This window comes from Pongo abelii, chromosome 15 (assembly GCF_028885655.2).
Source record: "Pongo abelii isolate AG06213 chromosome 15, NHGRI_mPonAbe1-v2.0_pri, whole genome shotgun sequence".
NCBI classification, from domain to species: Eukaryota; Metazoa; Chordata; class Mammalia; order Primates; family Hominidae; genus Pongo; species Pongo abelii.
In genome coordinates, this window is record NC_072000.2 from 38,867,402 (window position 1) to 38,881,653 (window position 14,252).

Here is a 14,252-nt window from a genome sequence, read left to right on the forward strand (position 1 = left end):
ATTTCTTTTCCCTTACAATGATCACAGCATGTGTTTTTCCTGAGCTCTGCAGTGGTTCTTCCACCTTGATTTGTGTTCAGTAAATGTGCAATTGGTAAGAAGTCTGTGCTCTGCATTTTGAAGACAAAGTTACAATTCATATATTTATTAGGAAGAGAGTTGTAGAAAAATAATACCATTAGATTCCATTATAATATTTTCTTGCTTCGTGACTCTGCTCAGTCCTCTTAAGTTTATTAAAGCTCAGGCTTTCCTTGTGATCAAAATATGGATCTGAAAAACACTTATTAATACTACTTATTCTACTCCCTTATATAGAAAATAACTTTGAATTTGTCTAAGAAATCATGTCAAGACGCATCTTACAATGAAATGTGTGCTCGAAGAGAGTAATTCTTTGTGCATGTAGGGTTGGAAAAGTTGAGAAGTATGTTTACTTGCACGTCATTGTAGTTGAAATCAGATGGAAAGGTTTAGAGATTGTGCAATTAGGGAATGTTTTCTACCCACAGATTCTGTAGCCGTGTGTTTCACATTCATTAACAATTAGGCCCAAGGATACTTGGATTCACATCTGCTTTGGAAACTATTTTTTCCAAATACTGTGTTTCCTAGATCTTTACTGAAATGATCAACATTAGGTATGAACTGCACCAGCTTTCCTCTTTAAGGTAGCTTTGTTTGTCCTTTGATATTTTCTGTCCATGTTCAGCCTCTTAAAACCATCTCTGCTGCAAATGTCATCTTATATGATGCAGTAAGGCACTCTTTCAAATAATTTTTGGATGTATGCTAATCATATATGAGACACAAAGGCTCCTACGCCCCTAGGCTTACTTTCCTCTTGGCACTTTTACTTACTTCATTTTTTTTTTTTAGACTTCAAATATGATTAACTCTCTCAAATCCTTTCTTTCCTCTTTCAACTGTTGTTCCTTTTTTTTTTTTTTTTTTTTTTTAGAGATGGGGTCTCGCTGTGTCACCCAGGTTGGAATGCAGTGGTGTGATCATAGCTTACTGTAGCCTCTGAACTCCTGGGCTCAAGCAGTCCTCCCACCCAGCTCCCAGAGTAGCTGAGACTACAAGCACACACCACCATGCCCAACTAATTTTTTTTTAATGTTTTTGTAGAGACAGAATCTCGCTTTGTTTCTCAGGCTGGTCTCAAACTCCTGGCTTCAAGTGATCCTCCCACCTTGGCCTCCCAAAGTGCTGGGATTACAGGCATGAGCCACCACACCTGTTCCCTATTTTTAATATCTTGTAACTGAATGCTTTAATCTTGCAACTTAGGATACATTTTCACTGCTTAATTGAAATGGCACTCTTTCAATGTTACCAGTAACCTCCAAGGGGAAATGGAAGCTAATATTTTTTGAAGGAAAATTTGTATTATTTTAATTATTTTTATGTACAGAAAACTCAACAGTGTACATTTAACCCAGTTTAGTGGAAAGTTCTTTAGCCTTTGCCTTTTCAAGCTTGGTGATGCGAGCCACAAACTTGGGACCCAGGACATTGCCTCCCTAGCGATGGCGGATCTCATCGTATCTGTCATTGTAATTGGTCCTGATAGCTTCCACCAGCTTAGCCAAAGTGCCTTTGTCTTCCGAGTTAACCTGTGTAAAGTTGACAGTGGTGCAGGTCTTCCTGTGGACTAGATGTCCCAGTCTTGCCTTCCCCTTGATAATGCAGTAAGGGACCCCCATTTTATGACACAAGGCAAGCAGGAAGACAACCAGCTTGATGGGATCCGCTTCATGTGCAGTCACCACCAGCTGAACCTCCTTGTTCTCCTCCAAGGTGGTGATGGTGTTAACTCCTGCTCGAAGGACAGGTGGTCTTTTAGTGGGGACGTCCCCTTTGCCAGCAGCTTTCTTCTCAGCCCGGGCAAACAGCCTCTACTTCTTCTCTTGGGAAGCTAATATTTTTTAGTACCTTCTGTAGACCAAGCAAAAGTTGCCAATGCTGGACACTTGTATATGGAGTACCTCATTTAATTCTTACAGCTGTTATTGGTATTACCTCCTTAAGAATGTGGAAACTAGCCAGGCGAGGTGGCTCATGCCTGTAATCCCCACATTTTGGGAGGCCAAGGTGGTGGATTGCTTGAGCTCAGGATTTTGAGACCAGCCTGGGCAAGATGACAAAACCCATCTCTACCAAAAAAACACCACAAAAAACAGAAAACAAAAAATTAGTCAGGCAGGGTGATACACACATATAGTCCCAGCTACTGGGGAGGCTGAGATGGGAGGACATCTTGAGCCCAGGAGGCGGAGGTTGCAGTGAGCCGAGATTGTGCCACTGCACTCCAACCTGGGCAACACAGCAAGACCCCATCTAAAAAAAAAAAAAGAATAAGGAAACTAAGACCCAGAAAATGTTAAGTAACTTGTCTCATAGCTAGTAAATGGCAAAGTAACAGGATTAGACATGTCTCATTCCAAATTCCTTGTTCTTTCCCCTGTAACACACTGTTCTTTATATTTTAACCTACTGATCTGTTTATCAGTAGAACAGTGTGTTCTTTCCCTCATAACACACTGTTCTTTATATTTTAACCTACTGATCTATTTATCTGTTTTCTTGAAATACCATGGTAGACTCTTTGAGACATGCTTTTCTGATTCTCTTGGATCTCCATTGCTTTAATCACTAACTCATAAATAGCTAGCTTGCTCTAGTTTCTCTCCGCCTCATCTAAACTTCTCAAAAGACTGGTATGCAATTCTTTTCTTGCTACCCATTCGCTCCCTAACCCCTAAGCCCACTGAAGTCTGGCTTAGTTTCCATCACTGCATTGAAAATGCTCTCCCTCAGGACATCAGTAACTTCCTAATTGCCAATTTTGATGAACATATTTTAGTCTTTATCACTTTTTCTGCATTTAATACTTTATGTATTCCTTTCTTCTTGAAATTGTCTGTGTCTTTGAATTCTGTGACTTCACATTCTTACCTTTCTCATTACGCTCTCTAACCATTCCTTGTTCTCTCTTGTTTTTGAACTTCCCTTCCTTCTCTTACTCCTTAAATGTTGGTGTTCTCTGATGTTCTATGTCTACATCTTTACCTTAGACAGGTACTTCAAACTAAATACTGTATGTCCAAAACTGAACTTGCCATCTTCCTGCCAGACATCTACACCGATAGGTGGTACCAATTGTTCACCAAGTCTTGCCAATTTTACCTCCTAATTATTTCTCTCTCTCTCGTCTTCTTTCTTTCTCTCTTTCTTTCTTTTGCTTTCTTTCTTTCATTTTTCTTTTCTTTCCTTTCTTCCTGCCTCCCTCCTTCCCTCCTTCCCTCTTTCCTTCCCTCCTTCCCTTCCTTCCCTTCCTTCCTTCCTTCCTTCTCTCTCTCTCTCTCTCTCTCTCGACAGAGTCTTGCTCTGTCACCCAGGCTACAGTGCAGTGGCGCCATCACAGCTCACTGCAGCCTTGACCTCCTAGGCTGAAATGATCCTCCTGCCTCTGCATCCTGAGTAGCTGGGACCACAGGCATGCGCCACCACGTCCAACTAATTTTTAAATTTTTCGTAGAGACAAAGTCTCCCTATGTTGCCCAGGCGGATCTCAAACTCCCAGACTCAAGCGATCCTCCCACCTAGACCTCCCAAAGTGCTGGGGTTACAGGCATGAACCACCGTGCCCAGCTCTGTTTCTCAAATCCATCCTTTTCTCTTCCTCTTTTACCATATCCTTCTCATCAGATCCTTATTAGTACCTGCTTAAATCCCTACCATAGCCTCCTAACTGGTTTCTCATCTTCAGTTTTGTTTCTTTCAAATCTATCCTCTTCCACAGGCAAAAATGACCATGTAACTTAAATCAATTTACAGTTAATGTTTTGACTAGGGAGATATCTGAATGTATTAAAATATTTATAGTTCCCCTTTCCAATTTTGCCTTTTTACCTTCTTAAACTTTTATTTTTTATTTTATTTTATATATATATATATTTTTTTGTTGGTGGGTTTTTTTGTTTGTTTGTTTTGTTTTTTTTGAGACAGAGTCTTGCTCTGTTGCCCAGGCTGGAGTACAGTGGTGCTATCTTGGCTCACTGCAACCTCTGCCTCCCGGGTACAAAAGATTCTCCTGCCTCAGCCTCTGCTGGGACTACAGGCACGTGCCACCACGCCCGGCTAATTTTTTCTGTATTTCTAGTAGAGACGGGATTTCACTATGTTAGCCAGGATGGTCTTGATCTCCTGACCTTGTGCTCCACCCACCTCGGCCTCCCAAAGTGCTGGAATTACAGGCATGAGCCACCGTGCCTGGCCTTAAACTTTTAAATTAGATATAATATTTGTTCATTAAGTCAAACAAACAAAACTCTAAATACGTGCACATAGCCATTCTAAGTTAACACATCTTTTTTTTTTCCTCTGCGTTTTATCTGAAGGGCCAGAAACCGAACGCTGTATTAAAGGTGGGCACTGTGCTTAAACAATCCTATGAAGTAATTAGATTCTCATTTTACAAATGAGAAAACTGAGGTGCAATTAAGTCACTTCCCTGAGTCGTTAATAAAAGTAACAGATTCAGAATTGAAATGCCAATCTGACCCCAAAGTCTGTGGTCTTTTACCGTGCCACACTACCATGCCCTGTGGTATGCGTTTGTAATTCCCAAACCCACATATCTAGACCGCCCCTCACCGGGTAGTTCTCTGGATTTGTTTACACCTGTAGGTTTGGACAGCCTACCAATGCCAGAAATTAGGATTTGGAGGATGAGTATGTATAGGAAAATGACACAAAGAAAGCCAGGTTGTAGGAAAGTTAACCTGGCAATGTCACAGGAGAAACAGCATTGAAAGACCAACCAAAAGTCCTAATGACATCTTGAACTAAAGTGATGACAGTGGAATCTAAAAAAGAGGAAAAGAATGTGCTTAAAGGAATTAAAGTCTAGGACTTTGGGAAAAATATGTCAACTCTGTTGTCATAAAACCTCTTAATTCTCTTAAAATCTTAACCTTTTTAAGATTAAGATTCATTAAGTGAGACAAACAAAACTCTTTAAATACAGTGCACATAGCCATTCTAAGTTAACACATCTTTTTTTCTCTGCATGTTATCTGAAGGGCCAGAAACCAAATACTCTTATTAAAGCTGGACACTGTGCTTAAGCAGTCCTATGAAGTAAGGCATATCAAAGCTTTTTTAAGGCATAACAAAGCTATATATAAATGTATCACATTGTGCTTTTACAGCCTAACAATAACAACAAGTAGTCTTTTACAGCTTACAGAGTCCTTTCATAAATATTAAGTGATTTGATCCTCACACATCCCTATGGACTAAGTGTTGTATTTTTCTTACTTTACATATAAGGAAACTGGCTTAAAAGGCTGTGACTTGCCCAGAGGTAACAGCTCTCAAAACACTACACTAGGCCAGGTGTGGTGGTGGCTCACGGCTATAATCCTAGCACTTTAGGAGGCGAGGCGGGCGGATCTCTTGAGGTCAGGAGTTCAAAACCAGCCTGGCCAACATGGTGAAACCCCGTCTCTGCTAAAAATACAAAAAAATTAGCCAGGTGTGGTGGCAGGTGCCTGTAATCCCAGCGACTTGGGAGGCTGAGGCAGGAAAATCCAGAGGCGGAGGTTGCAAGGAGCCAAGATCGTGCCACCGCACTCCAGCCTGGGTGACAGAGTAAGACTCCGTCTCAAGAAAAAAAACCACAAAACTACACTAAATCCACTTCCTATGCTTTCTCCAGAGATGTCTGCTTCCCTAAAAACAAACAATATTTTTTCAAAGTACATGATCAAGCTGGAGCCCCTTTTCTCCTCAGCATTTGAATACCAGCTTATAAATAAGAGTTTATTAGATTGGGCAATAAGCTGGTGAAGAACAAGAACAGACTACTGTATAGTGTTCATAAAATTAGATGGCTGGTCTAAATTTTAGAAACAAGATTCTTGTGACCTTTAACAGGTTACATGTACATGACACATTGTTCTTTGGCATTTCAGACGTTGCCTGCAAGCATTATGTGAATGAAGCCATACCAGTGTCATGCCAGATCATGAACTGTCCTGCCCTGTACAACTAAAGAAAACCAAGGATCTTCTGCTCTGGCCTCTATAGAATAAATTAGAAAAGTTGGCTGGGCACGGTGCCCCATGCTTGTAATCCCAGCACTTTGGGAGGCAGAGGCGGGCAGATCACCTGCGGTCAGGAGTTTGAGACCAGCCTGGCCAACATGGTGAAACCTCGTCTCTACTAAAAATACAAAAATTAGCCGGGCGTGGTGGCGTGCGCCTGTAGTCCCAGCTACTCGGGAGGCTGAGACAGGAAAATCGCTTGAACCCGGAAGGCGGAGGTTGCAGTGAGTGGAGATCATGCCACTGCTCTCCAGCCTGGGTGACGGAGTACGACTCCATCTCAAAAAAAAAAGAAGAAATTAGAAAAGATGTTGAAGAGCTTAGTAGGAATGTTGTACTGATTGGAATTAGAGTTGGTGGTTCATCAATCATTTCACTACCACCAAAGTTATGCCCAGTGTCCTTGCATTCTGCATATACACATTTTTATTTTAGCATTCTTTAAAAATACTGTGGTTCCTGCTTCCTGGGTAGTGGTCAACTTTTAAACCATCTTTTTTTTTTTTTTTTTGGTTTTAAAATTTACCCGGGTAGGTTTTCTTGATCTTTGTTTGTTTACCCCCATCCATAGCTACATGTGTATGCACACATGCAGGTAGTCACAGCCATTTCCAAGGCAACCAATTGTGTTTTGAGACAGCAAATAATTTCAGGGACAGCTGTGGTGCCTCCCACCTTCTTTTGCTGGTGTCACTTTTCCTATGCTGTATTAGCTATACAGGTGTTGGAAAAGAACCAACATTTAGTTCAAGTAAACATCCTTAGACTAGCATGTAGGATCACACTGGATCTCCTCATTTTTTTATTCTACAACATATCAGAAGTTCATAGCAGTTTTCTGGCTATTAGATTGTTCTTAAAATTTAATATCTTCACCTATTGAGTTACCCAAGCCAGCAATCACAGTGATTTCTACCTCCTTGTTCCTCCTCCTCCACATTGATTAAATCAACAAATTCTGCTGATATTGCCTCCTCAATTAGTCCCTCTGGTCCTGCATTATCCAATATGGTAGCTACTAGCCAGTGGGTCTGTTGAGCACTTGAAATGTGGCTGACCAAATTGAGATGTGCTGTGTGAAATAGCCCTCCATATTTGTGGGTTCCCCTCATCCGTGGATTCAACCAACCACAGATCAAAAATATTTGAAAAAAATTGTGTCTGTACTAAACATGTACAGACTTTTTTTCTTGTCATTATTCCGTAAATAATACAGTATAACAACTACTTACATAGCATTCACATTATATTAACTATTATAAGTAATCTAGAGATGATTTTAGATATATGGGAGGGAAGGCTGGGCACAGTGGCTCACGCCTGTAATCCCAGCACTTTGGGAGGCCAAGGTGGGAGCATCACTTGAGGTCAGGAGTTCGAGAGCAGCCTGGCCAACATAGTGAAACCCTGTCTCTACTAAAAATACAAAAATTAGTGGGGTATGGTGGCACATGCTTGTAATCCCAGCTCCTCAGGAGGCTGAGGTAGGAGAATCTCTTGAGCCCGGGAAGCAGAGGTTGCAGTGAGCTGAGACCATGCCACTGCACTCCAGCCTGGGTGACAGAGGGAGACTCCGTCTCAAAAAAAAAAAAAAGGATAGAGGATGGCAATTTTATATCAGAGACCTGAGCATCCGAATTTACAGTTAAACTTTTGGCTCTTATTTGTGGCTCCCATTATATTTCTCTTGGACAGTCTGCTCTGGATTATTTTGGTCTTAGACCCTTTTCATCTCTCACTGTTGCTGAAGTCTGATAATTGGCCTCAATACATTCCGAACCTCAGTGAGAATGTTCTTTCTGAAACGGACATCTGAAACTGTCACTTTCCTGCTACCACCACCCTTCAGAGGCTTCTCATCACAAAACCCAGGATCCTGTGTGCCTTATGCAAGAGTACTGCCCACCTCCTAGCCCCGACTCTCACCTCTCCTCAGCTTCTCCTCTTTCCCACCCTGCACTGTACACTCCACTGGCCCTACAATTCTTGTTATTCTCTCAACATACCGTAACATTTCACTCATTTGTGCCTTTGCATTTGCTGATTCTTTAATCTAGAAGATAAAAGAAGTTCTAAACTGGGGAGTTCCATTTTAGCTTTCAAAACTTTTCATAGGCTTCTCTTTTCTTCTACCCTGGTGATTCCACTGACACCTTTTATTTACTGCCACTGGGCTCTAAACTCACTGAGGGCAGGGACCGTGTCTTGTTTACCCTTATATCCACCTGTGCTTCAGGTAGTACCTGGAGCCGAAAAGGTACACACATTTGGTAAATTTGTGTATTATTTGTATTGCATTAGAATAATATACATTTTAGTGATTTATTTGTGTCTGTCTTCCTACTATGGAATGAATTATTTAAAGAAAACAACTGAATCTTATGATAGAAAGATCTAAATATCACTGCACCTCAAGTAGTACCTATCGTATGTGGACACCATATAAATATTTGTGTTGAATTTAATAAACTCAGGCTGAACCTGCTCTGCATATATTGTGATGACTTTCAGATTAACCTTTAGACACATTCACAGGGTTACTGTCTTGGAAGATCTCTAGGGATCCTCATTTATTTTTGGTCTTTGGGGTTACTGTATGTTCTGCTGTTGGTGTTTTTTACTCTTTGGGTATTGTTTTTCTTCCTTTACAAAGATAGTATACATGTTTATTGTTGGGGGGGAGTCAAATCATATCAAATGATAGAAAATGAAAGCCATCTCCCTAGTTCTATTCCCCAGAAGAGACCACTGATAACAGTGTTGTGTGTATCTTTTAAGACTATTTTCAGCACAAACATACATACGTATTTTGCACAAATATGGCATAATTAATATATTGTTCTAAAATTTACATTTTCATCTATCTATCTAGCTAGCTATATCTCACGTATTTCCAAGTGCAATATTTTGGAAGTTTTAAATAGTCAGATTAGGGCCATGTTTGGTATTGTGACTTTGTTCCTGACCTGGGTAGAGTGCTGTGCTTAGCTGACATATTTTACAATCCAGTGATTACTCCTGACATTATTTGCAGAGTGCTCTTACCAGCAGAGGAGAAAGAGCTACTGTCCCCAAAGATTGGAGCAAATAGTCCTGAGGGAAGTGGAAAATGTCTTTGGAGTGTTATTTCTTTTATCTTAAAATTTAGTGCAGATCTTGCATTCAAAGACATCATGGTATATCTGTGTTTGTTTCCTTTGTTTTCACAAGGAGTTTCTCTCAAAAAACTGAACCTGAAGTAATGGTCACTCCAGGAAGTTATGTCTTGTTTATCCTACGGCTTCAAGTACCTTCAGTGTATTGCCAAGTACTGCTCATGTACACTCCAGCTGAGAAATACAGTGTTATGTTTCCAACAAAAGTACCTAAGGATTTCCCACAGTTCACTTAAGAAGGATGCAAAAGATGTTACTGGAATAATCATAGTTGCAGTTAGCTGTAGAATAAAGGACAGGGCCCGGTATGGTGGCTCACGCCTATAATCCCCACACTTTGGGAGGCAGAGGCAGGCAGATCTCTTGAGCCCAGGAGTTTGACACCAGCCTATGAGCAACATAGTGAGACTCTCATCTCTACAAAAAATACAAAAATTAGCCAGGTGTGGTGGTGTGCCCCAGTGGTCCCAGCTACTTGGGAGGCTGAGGCAGGAGGATGACTTGAGCCCAGGAGGTTGAGGCTGCAGTGAGCCATGATCACAGCACTGCACTCCAGTCTGGGTGACAGAGTGAGACCATGTCTAAAAAAAAAAAAAAGAATAAGGGACAGGTTTAATAAGGGAACGTTTTAAAAAGAAAGGAGTTAAAATTGAGAGTTATATGCTACAAGAAGAGTGACTGATTAAGAATGTAGGTTTGTGGTTAGAATTGCCTAGGTTTGAAACCTAGTTCTGCTACTTAACTGGCCTGTAACTTTGAACTAGTTCCTTAACCTTGCTGTGGCTCAGTTTCCCCATAAGTAAAAGGGAAGTAAGAGTGGGTGGTAATAATGGTACCAAATTCATAAGGGTGTCTATGAGGATTAAATAGTGATGTGTATAAACACATTAATATTTAAAGTACTTTTGACACATCATAATTGCCTAGTAACTCATAGCTAAAGGTGAAAAAAATGGAAGACTCTTCTTTTTGGTTTAGGTCACTTTTTAATCTATATGCCTGAAGAAAAGAGGCTTAAAACAGCTCTTCTACCAAGAACGAACTCAGACCATCCATTTTTCTGCCTTGATTCAAGTATAGTGAATACGCTTGTCTCATTTTATATTCTAATTCCTCACATCAATCCCCGTTATTGCTTCCCACCATTTCCACTTTCTGTGTCCCATTTCTGCGAAGAAAAGCAGAAGTAAGGGAGATGTGAGGGCTTGGGGATTTCTAAAAACTTTTCATAAGTCTTCATTGTTATGTTATATTGAACTATAGTTATGTTAATGTAATATTTGCCAAATCTTCCCTCTGGGAAACACAAAGAATTTCCTCCATTAGAGACTAACATTTTAATTTTTTAGAGGACCGGTATTATGGTGTTACATACATAATATGAGAGTTACTCGATTATGAGAGTTTATTAAATATAATTTAAAGCAGAAACCCACTTTTTTAAATTCTTTTTTTCTCTTATGTTTACTTATCTTCTTGGATATTATCTTTTTTTTCTTTTTAACTTCATTTTGCACATGGGGAAACTTCGGCTCTTAATTTGCCTCAAAGGCACAAAGTACATTACTGAGCCTGAACGATTGGGTTTAAACATATGAGGTTGCTATTTTTATACCTCAAAAATGGTAGAATATTGGCAATTTTATGTGGTTCTCTAATAAATACAAAGCCTCTGTGTGTGTGCGCATAAAATATATCGTGTAAAGACTGTTTTAATGTAAATGTGTAGTTTAAAGAGTAATAATAAAACTAACACCTTTGTACCCACCAGTTGGGTTAAGAAGTTCCCTGTGTGTCCTGTTTAACCTCTTCTAACCTCGTCTCCTTTCCCCTACTAACTTCTTCCCCAGCTCTCCACCCCAGTCAAGTAACATAATCTTGACTTCTGTGTAAATAATTTTCTTGCTTTCCATTGTTTAGGATTGAAAAACTGAGGAGTAAGCTCAACTCTAGCTGCGTGAGGAAGGGGCAAGATTGTCACTGTCAGATGAAAACTCCCTTGAGAAGATAAGCTGAGCAAGATCTTTGGTTTATGATCTGGCTTTATTCTTTGGGAGCCCCTTCTGGGGAAGTCAGAGCTAGTCTTACAAAACAGAGGGTTTACCACATCAGGGCATCTGGCAAAGCTGTAGTTTGGACCAGGTACCCAAAAACATCCAACAGAAAATATGGTCAAACAGAACAAGCTGCTGTTTTTCTGCCTCTAAACTCACCATGGCTTTCCTCCAGCTTTCAGGAGTAGGTCAAAACAAAAATTTCTTACATTTTCAATAAAATGCAAGTCTTCACTGATTAAGGCACTATGGGATGTAAGGGAGTATGGAAACTCTGGACTACAGTTAAAACAAGCCAAATACAGGCTCACTCAGGCATTCTGTGCTCCAGTTAAAAGGATGGTGGCCATGCACAGTGGCTCACGCCTCTAATACCAGCACTTTGGGAGGCCGAGGTGGGCAGATTGCTTGAGTCCAGGAGTTCAAGACCAACCTTGGCAACATGGTGAGACCCCCATCTCTACTAAAAATACAAAAAATTAGCTAGGTGTTGTGTTGCACACCTGTAATCCCAGCTACTTGGGGGGCTGAGGAAGGAGGATTGCTTGAGTCCAGGAGGTCTAGGTTGCAGTGAGCCCTGATTGTGCCACTTGTACTCCAGCCTAGGCAACAGAATGAGACCCTGTCTCAAAAAAATAATAAAGTGATGGCAGTGAGGATCTTGGTGATGACAGTATGCAATGTGGCTATCTCTTGAGTCACTTTTCAATCTGGATTAATTGCCCTCTGTATCTGATACACAGCAATCATCCTGGGATCTCCCTTCACCATCCTCTGGGGGATTCCCATTACTGCTCTCCTGTATTGGAACTCCAGTTTCCTGTCTTCCTCTTTCTTGGATTAGTCTCTTTAGTGAAAAGTTCTCCAGGAGCTTCTCAAAGAAGGGTACATAGGATGTAAAATTTTTATGAGTTTCCGTGTCTGAAAATGCCTTTATATTATTCTTACACATGATGGTATAGCTGAAAATAGATCTCAGGTTAGAAATAATACTATTTCAGAATTTTGAAGGCAGTGTTTTATGCTCCCAGTGTGACTCTTGAAGTCTGAAGACATTCTGGCTTCTTATCTTTTGTATATGATCTGCTTTATTCTCTCTGGAAGTTTTTGGAGTCTTCTTTTTGTCTCCATTGTTTTAAAATTTTACGGTGCTGTGACTTTGTATGGTCTGTTTTCATTCATTGAGTTGAACATGCAGACTATTTCATTCTAGAAACTGATATCTTCTTATCTGGGGAGATGTTCGTTGGTTATTTTGTTGATGATTCTTTCTTCTCTGTTTTCTGGTTCTCTCTCTCTAAACTCAAATAATGAATCTTCAGACTTCTATCTCCTACCCCAGCAAAAGCAATATGTAACTGAGGGGGCAAGGGTATGTGAGTCTAGGAAGCTAATCCTTCTTCAGCAGTTTTCCCCAGTTCTCCTTAGTTCAGCCACACACTTCCATTAAGTCTTAATCCTTTACTTCCAGTTCTGGAGTCTTTTGAAAATTGGGTTGGTTCTTAGCTTACCTCTCTTCAGATTTGACTTTGTTGGATCTGTAAAGTCAGTTACCACTTGTTTATCTGCTTTCCAGCTTCCAAAATTTTGTTGCTATTGTCTCTAAAGTCATTGTGGATTTGTGATTTTAGAAGGTCTATATTATAGTTTTAATGGAATTTCAAGTGGGGTTAAGATTAGATGCATGTGTTCAGTTTGCCTTAACCTGAAAGTTTATGTTCTACTCTTACCAAGTGTTGACAGAGATTATCACAAAAGCCACCCAAATCTGTGATAATGCCAGAAGAAACTCTTCTCTGTCTTTTGTTTTATTCTTTCCTCTCTCTTCTTTTCTTTTTTGCTCTTTCTTTGTTTTGGATGCGGGGAGAATATAGTAAGGATTGGGAGCTCTAAATTCCCTAATCCAGTCCCGATTGCGTAGTAATAGCTAACATTTATTGAGTATTTTCCCATGTGCTTTGTGTCTACATACATTATCTAAAGTAACCCTCATAATAACCCAATTATTATTTCTACTTTACCAATGATGAAACAGGCTCAGAGAGGAAATGTAACTTCCCCAAGGTCACACAGTTGGTACACAGTAGAATTAGAATCTGAACCCAGGCAGCCTGATGCCAAAGCTTGTGCTCTTAATTATGATTATTGAACTATTAAGTAATAGAAGTTGGAAAGGTCTCTATTATGTGTCTATCCAGTTTTATTTATGTATAAGTCCTTCCACCGCAGAGCTGCATAGATTGCTTAAAACATGAACTGGAGATGTCTAAGTTGTCCCTCCCTTCCTCCCTTCCTCCCTTCCTTTCTCTTACTATTTTTTCTGCATCCAGTCACCCATTATAAGGTGTCTTTTTATATAGCCAGGTATTTTATATATTTCGAACAGACAGTACTTTACCAGAAAACAGAATCCATAACCATAGTGTACAACTGTGTGGGGCTTTGTAGCAAGACAAAAGCTGTGTGAATTAGTGCAGCCATGGCCAGGCTACACAAGTTTTCAAGCTTCTGAGCTCCCCACTCATCTTACTCTTTCTCTTCTAGTCATGAAATGGAGCCCTTTGATCCTGACAGTATTCATATACTTTCCCAGAGTGAGCAAATTATTCCCTATATATGGACTGGACCTAGAACCCTAGGGGGAATTTTTAAAAAACCTTTTGAGAGTGGAAATTTAATCAAATTTTGACATTTCCATATCAAAAATAAGTTAATTTAATCTTCCTGAAATCAGTTTTCAGTCTTCAGAATACCTATCTTTTCTTGCCTTACAGGATAGGGAGGAAACACAGATATCTTACAGAGAAAATAAAAAGACCAAATGCATATAAATGTTTGGAGAAAAGTCACACTATGAGTCAGGAGGCAAATCTGTCTTCTAGACAGCTTTGACTCTCAGCTAGCTAAGGAAATCCATCTAGGCCAAC

General features: G+C 40.1%; 1 protein-coding gene and 1 pseudogene across 6 annotated transcripts in view; one reads left to right on the top strand and one right to left on the bottom strand.

Annotated features, from left to right (window-relative positions):
* The window catches only part of PRORP (protein only RNase P catalytic subunit), a 140,630-nt gene that overhangs the window by 104,934 nt on the left and 21,444 nt on the right, over window positions 1-14,252 (top strand). The window lies entirely within an intron of this gene.
* On the bottom strand, window positions 1,380-7,228 carry LOC134760109 (large ribosomal subunit protein eL8-like; annotated as a pseudogene).